We start from the raw sequence: 5,868 nt of genomic DNA, 5'->3' as shown, positions 1-5,868 counted from the left end.
TTCTTGGCTCCATAAGAAGGTTAAGTTCGAAGATGGGCAAAATCGGCTTACTGCCACGCCCACAAAATGGCGGAAACCGAAAACCTATAAAATGTCATAACTAAACCATAAATAAAGATATTAAAATGAAATTTGACACAAAGGATCGCATTGGGGAGGGGCATATTTGGACATAATTTTTTTGTAAAAGTGGGGGTGGCCCCGCCCCTACTAAATTTCTTGTACATATCTCGAAAACTACTATAGCTATGTCAACCAAACTGTATAGAGTCATTTCTTTTAGGCATTTCCATATACAGTTCGAAAATGGAAGAAATCGGACAATAACCACGCCCACCTCCCATACAAAGGTTATGTTGAAAATCACTAAAAGTGCGTTAACCGACTAACAAAAAACCTCAGAAACACGTGGCGTCGCCCACTTATGGACCAAAAACCAAATTCGGTATATAACATTTTCTTAACACCCTGATGGCATGTACCAAATATGGGTGAAATCGGTCCACAACCACGCCTGAAATCTCGGTTATCACTTTATCATGCGAGAGTATAAAATGTTCGGTGACACCCGAACTTAGCCCTTCCTTACTTGTACTAATTATTTTTAGTCGGGTTGTTTGCTAGAAACATTAAGGTTGTTTAATAAAAAAAAAACAGGTTTTTAGTCGTTTATAGTTATTTAAAATTTTATTTATTATTAACATAAACATAATGGGGAAAAAATTATAAGATTTCTATATTAGTACATATTTATCATATATATATATTTACAGTTTGCTTTATAAAAACACAGAGCAAATATTATATATATTGATTTATAAATTACATTACTCTAGGACTTACACCTAATATTATCATCCTAAGTTATAATAAAATTGAGTCTAAAATATAGTATGTATATCTACGTATGTATATAACATGTCTGTTTTCTAAAACTTAAAAATATTCCGTCATGATCACTATATGGTGTTTGATATGTGATTCTTGAGGTCATTGCTGTTCGCTGTTTTGTTGTGGCGGCGTTGTCCAATGCAGATTGAAAACCCAACTGTTGTAATCGAGCCTCTAAAGTGTCAGCTGCTGTGAGGCGACATATGTTAAAGTCTCCAAGGAATACTGATGGTCCATTAAACTGCTCATTTATCTTACGGATATTATTCACCACTTGCTCTCTAAATTGTGGCTGTCTATACGTGGGGTTCCTGTGGAAATGTTTACGTTTAATAGTTGGTAAACGTTTGCTGAACCTTGATAATGATCCTTCTGATAGATCTGGGCACCGATCTTGTTCAAGGCGTGCAATAAGATTATAGCCTTCTATTGGAAACTCTTCTTGAGATAAAGTCCAAGTCTCAGCAAAGCACCGAATATCAGCAGAACAAATCAGTTTATGTGATCTGATATCCGCAATATGCTTATTTAGACTCTTTACCTTTTGGTAATTAACATCCAGGCGTTGTTCCGGTGTTTCGGCTAAAAATCTGTAGCATGTCGTCTACGCGCCTTCTGTCCTCAATCTATTAAATTGTGTTGTAATGGGATCCTGCTGTCCAAATGGGTTCGGAGGAGAAAATTTCCCGATTATATATAATCCATTAGATGGTCCATTAAAAGAGATGGATGGCATCATTGGGTATCTCGTTAGAGGTCTTTTCCCTGCTTTTAATTAAGTGGATGTCCACGTGGGTCATATTTCCCTCTGACATGTTGTTTAAAGCGATGACAAATTCTTGATCTTGACGCTGACGTATTATTTCGGTGAGGTCGAAATATCGAAATTGATCCCAAAGCGGAGTTCCTGTAACTGCACTGCAATGATCATTGCCATTTGGCAATATCCATCGATCTCCTACTGGTGGCAACTGTTTTAAGTCACCAAACACGATAATTGGAATGCCTCCAAAGTAAGTACTGCCCCTAAAAACTTGCTTTAGCCTACAATCTAAATACGTTCAATGTGTCATTATTGAGGGGCCGAAGATCGACGGTGGACTGGTTGACGGGGAGTGAAAAAACGGAATGAAGTATTAGACCTCCAATTCCAAATACTGTTTTGCCAGTGGGTGCACAGAGTAAGACCTTGGCTGTTTCGGTGTTAGTTCCTGGTGCAATGTTAGCGCGCAATGTCAATGACTGATATATAGTCGTTATAAGCCGGGTTTTGCCCACTCCAGCACCACCTCCGACATCTCACTGACATTGTGCATTACGTGAGCAAAATATTCCCTCTGCTTGTTGTTAAGAGATTGTACCATTGCCAGTAAATCTCCTTCTAATATTAGAGGTGGTAGTTTAATTAATCGAACCGTCTCTTCCGCACAATTGTTGTCCTCGTGAGAAACATTGACATCTCCTACTTGCTCTGGAATAGCTAGAGCTCTGAACTCGGAGTCCAAAAGTTGAGAGGCAGCTCCCCTATCGGCTATTTCTTCAGCTGAAACATGCAGATTTTCCAGAATACGTTCAAGCTCGTTGGATAAAAGTTTGTCATATTTGAGCTTATTCTGCTCAATTTGCTCCTTGTGTGCGTTGCATACACTCTCGACATCATTACTTGAGAGCTCGGCCTCCTCATTTCTCAATGGGTAAAACATCATGGCAGTTTCTCTGAAGAAATCAGCTCTTGAATTTTCAACGCTAAAACGTTTCCAGCGTAGAATAAGTGCTTGCTTCCTTTTCCTTAAAAATCCTGATCCATCTTTTAATGCBWTTGGAGGTGCAGCTGTCGTGTCATCCTCGTTTTCTACTTCATTGTAGTCTTCATTATTAAAAGAAATATTCCTACTTGTTGCTGCAAAATCTGCTAAGCATAGTTCTTCCAATTGATCAGGCCTTAGTGATTAAGTACACTCGGTACATATATGTGCGTAGAATTCTCCTGTAAAGCATCCAATTCACGTCTGGGCTTAAGCATCCTTACTCGATTGTTTGGATGTGATGTATTTATAAATATCTCCCCATTACCCGCTTCCGATAAATGCAGTCCCAAAATATTATAAGCTGCTTCTTGAGCCGATATTTCCGAGCCGTTTACAAGCTTGTTTCCGATGTTCTGCAGTTTTCTTTTAATGGAGAAATTTCTGTCATTTCTTTTGTCCATGGCTTGCCTCAGTAGTGTTGATACTCCTCTATTGAATTTATTTATTAAATTAATTATATAGCTGCAGCAAGCGTAGGCGTCCAAAATGAATTGAATATCCATATTTGCTCTATGCAAGTTAAGGATATTTTTATTGTAGGCATTTAGAAGTCTGTCCGAAAATTTTCTCTTTAAGAAAATGTGTGGCTTTTTTACAGATGAGCGAAGAGCAAGCTTGTATCCTTCATAATCAATGTTAATCCGCTCATCCGCCAAAAAATATTCAAAGCAGTGCAACCGTATTATTTCTTCTTCTGCGAGATCCGTCAGATTTAATAGTTCCTGTATTTTTATAAATTGAAGTTTGTGTTGCTCAATACCTTCTTCCTTCTCCAAGGGGAAAAGAATTTCTGTCCGTGGCATCGGCAGATATGGCATGTTGAATCGGCAAACTTGTTTTCCACGCAGGTCTCTTATGCAAGCTCGACCATATCTGTATACTGAATACTGAATGGTACTGAATAAATTCCTGTAAGTCCAAATCATCCCCATCAATCGTAATTGGCGGTCGATAAAAGTTTGAACTTCAGTTGTGTTGATGATTTCAATATCTTTCCAATTGCGGCGCATCGCTTAACCAGTACATGCCATGACAATGTGGTGATCCCTTATGCTGAAATTCAATTCTGTAATAGTAACGGACTACTGAATGTACTCCAAACAGTCCACTTTTTAACAATTTCAGCATTTGGCGGAATCGATTGTCGAAATATCGGGAACATGTAACCGGATCTGTCCTTATGAGTCTCTCCTTTTCAGAACTGGATAAGGCAGTGGCCTGTTCTTTCGAAATATCTACTTTATCTACTACTTTCCTTAATATGACTAACAGCTCCGTCCATTTTGTCTCTGCAGCTAACAGTGTTATGAAAATGTTGGCAATCCAAACTGACGGATCATGGCTAAAACTTTTTCCTTTTCAGCCTCCCAATTTGCAGGAGGGGATCGAAGTCCTTTGAGGATATGAGAGCCTTCATCATGCTGGATAAGGTTGCTGACAAAATTTTCATTCCTCACATTTGCAGCAGTTATATTTCTTGATCCAGACTTTTTGCGCAGGCAAATAGAAATAGCATTTTTGATGCGCTCCAACTCGTAGAACGTAACGTAAATATACAGAAGCACGTCCACACGTGCGCAACGTCGATTATAGCGTCGTATTTCAGATCGCGCAATTTTGCTATAAGTTGTCGTAGATGTCCTCTTCTTTCCGCAGTAAATTGTTTCATATGACAACTCCTGAGCATCATCGTCGGTTGTAACATCCCTTGGGCTTCTACCTTGCCCTGGTGCATTGCAACCCGTTCAATCGATCTGTTTTCAACAGGTTCATTGTCCATCAAAGTTTCCTCGCCACCTGGATTTAATTCCTCTTCCATTTCCTGTACATTATCCTGGCGGGCATTAAGAAGGTCTCTTACTACTACCTCATTTGCAGGATCCGCAATAAATGGCACAGTTTCCTCGTTTCCTACATTTGCCAACCAATCACTTGATATTTGAATGTTGTGCTTGACGTAGAGCTCCATACAAAACAAATAATTCAGTGCTTGCAATATTTTTGCAAGTCGCACTGTCTCCGCCATAAAATTTTTATTTATGATATTCTAAGCGAATAATATGGCTGTTGCCAAATCTTCGTGGTAGCTTGGTGACTGTCTCTACAACAGAAATCGGAATATTTACTACTGCTCCACGAATAGCACATTGTCGTTCATATGTTAAGATATGATGCGCATAAATGGAATTCACGGGGATATTAGCCTTTCCTCCAGACTCGTTAAGTCTTGAAAACATTCCGGAATATCTGGAAACTCTAATCCTTCTGAGAGGATTATATTTGGTATTTTACCTTGTTTGAAGATCCGATAGCAGGTGCTACAAAAATTATATTTTTGGTCCGATGATGGAAACTTCGATGACAAGTGAAAAACTTTTCTAGGATCTTATAAATGTGTGAACTTTAATGAGGTCGGATGTTTTTCTAACATTTTTATTTGGTGAGAGAACCAAGTACCCCCACAACACACGCATATTTCAGTAGGCCCTTTTTTATTAACAATGTGTAATGTGTGTCAAAGATGTTGACAGCTCGACGTTGACGTGCTCGTTCTTCTAGCAGTGCATCAAGAGAAAGTTCACGACGTTTTCTGTTATTCCTCCTGGAATGTCTTTCGCTCTCCAACTGACGATTTGCGGGATCCGACCTATGCAATCGTACTCTTTCCAACGTTGATTCCTGCTCGCTTGCAAGATATTGCCTGGTTTGCTGGCGTGTCACTCTTCTTTGAGAAGAATTTAAAATTTGTTCACGACGTCTTCTTATAGGATCTCCTCGACGACTTGTCAATGCTGCATCTCGTTCCCTTTCTTTTTCTCTGTTTATTGGATTCTGGCGTCGTACAGAACGTTCCATTGTGTCGCGCTCCTGAGCTCTATATTCCGGATTCAAGCGCCTGATTGAAATCCCTATTGTGTCGTGCTCCTGCTCTGGGAAGCCGGTTTTGTCGTCTATTGGAACGTGCAGAACTGTCCCGAATTCTTTCTGCATTACGGAACTCCAAATTTGAACTGCGTAATTGTGCAATATAGTCGGCGATCCTCATTCGATTTATTTCCAAATTTTGGCTATATTGTTGTCGGCTTCGATTCAAAGCATTGCGACGCCTTTGTTCCTGCGACTGCCTAGATGCTCTTAGCATTTTGTAAATTAATATAAAATATTTATA

This window comes from Bactrocera latifrons, unplaced genomic scaffold (genome assembly GCF_001853355.1).
Source record: "Bactrocera latifrons isolate USDA-ARS-PBARC rearing strain unplaced genomic scaffold, ASM185335v1 scaffold_1021, whole genome shotgun sequence".
Taxonomy (NCBI): domain Eukaryota; kingdom Metazoa; phylum Arthropoda; class Insecta; order Diptera; family Tephritidae; genus Bactrocera; species Bactrocera latifrons.
This window is presented reverse-complemented; position numbering follows the sequence as displayed.